This window comes from Seriola lalandi, unplaced genomic scaffold, assembly GCF_002814215.2.
Source record: "Seriola lalandi dorsalis isolate HSWRI2012SDOR001 ecotype SW California unplaced genomic scaffold, Sedor1 jcf7180001975730, whole genome shotgun sequence".
NCBI classification, from domain to species: Eukaryota; Metazoa; Chordata; class Actinopteri; order Carangiformes; family Carangidae; genus Seriola; species Seriola lalandi.
Window position 1 is genome coordinate 1 of NW_019446396.1, and position 1,338 is coordinate 1,338.

The following is a 1,338-nucleotide window of genomic DNA, read 5'->3' on the forward strand; positions in this document are numbered from 1 at the left end:
AAAAGGAGGAGAAATTACCAAAATTACAAATTATTAACTTGGAAAGCAAGGTTTAATGTCCCTGATACTTCCTCGCCAACAGCTAAATGGAAGGCCTTTTCATGTTTTCTTACACTACCTGGGTTTCCATAAATACATTTTAGATAATCGGTGTGAACTGCCCAAACAATTTGATCACCTACAGCTAAACTGAAGGGCTGTTTTCTAGAATTCAGAAGACATTTTGCTCAGTTTTATTTTTTGAACAAGTGGGAAAAACAAAATATTATCCCTAAAGGGACTGGTACATCTGTCTGACAACTATTTAAAGAGGGGATGAATGTGGCTGTGACAGGTCACATCTTTTGGAAATGCAACACTGCAACCATGACAGGAGCAGTCTGCTGTTATCCAGCAGAGGTAAGGATAATATAAACAGATAAAAGTGCTATCAAAGTGAAATATCGCAGTGTTCAGAGTTGCACACTAGCTCTCTGGTGAGACTCACTCTTTCTTCTCTGTCCCCTTCCCTCCCTTCTCCGGCTCGGCTCCTTCATCAGCCTTCTCTCCATTCTCCGAGGGCTCCGTCTCGCCCACACCATCACCCTCGCCCTCCTCCACCTCAGCTGTTGCAGCTGAAGATGCTGCCTGCTCCTCGTCAGCAGAGGGCGACTCCTCTGAGGAAGCTTCAGGCTCTGAGAGGAGACGGTCATTGACATTAAAGCAGAAAAAAAAAATGTGCGGCTGGCATGTAAAAATAAGGACAACCACAAGATAACCTTTTCTGCACTTTTGCCTTTATTTATAGCTTATAGTGTAGAGAAGCTTATGTTTTTTTATCCAGGCACCTAAAACTTAAATACATGATACCCCTTGAACCCAAGCTCATGAATGTGCAATTAACATAACATCTAAAATAAACTACTATCCATGAAAAATGAGATGCTAGTCAGCTCAAAGTCATTAAATCATCTAATTTGGCAAAACCTTGTTTTACATTTACATAAAAAATACACATTGGTCTGTAGGTATCATTAAAAATACCAAAGAGGAACATATAACACTGCTGTATTTGATTATATTGCTCAGATCTGCAAACTTGTTTCCGGTTGTAAACAAAGTTGTGATGACCACACATCAATACTCTGGACTATACTCAATTTCCAGTCTGTAGAGTATTGCGGTTGAGGTTGTGATGGGGTGAAATCTGTGTCAGAGATGATGTTGCGTTCAGGGGTCTTTAGCTCAGGTCATGTACGACCCCGGCCTTACCTTTCTCTGCAGCAGCGGAGGGGTCCTTCTCCTGGGTTGGAGTCGCTGCTGCCCGGCGTATCGGCATCACACGAGATTTACCTGTAT

The 1,338-nt window shown here is 42.2% G+C and overlaps 1 long non-coding RNA gene across 1 annotated transcript; it reads right to left on the reverse strand.

Annotated features, from left to right (window-relative positions):
- Positions 1 to 282: 282 nt before the first annotated feature.
- On the reverse strand, positions 283 to 1,328 carry LOC111655775 (uncharacterized). The gene is made up of 2 exons (XR_015437253.1): positions 1,252 to 1,328; positions 283 to 674 (listed from the first exon to the last, which is right to left on the reverse strand). It is a non-coding gene; the product is annotated as an uncharacterized LOC111655775 (long non-coding RNA).
- Between the last annotated feature and the right edge of the window lie 10 nt (positions 1,329 to 1,338).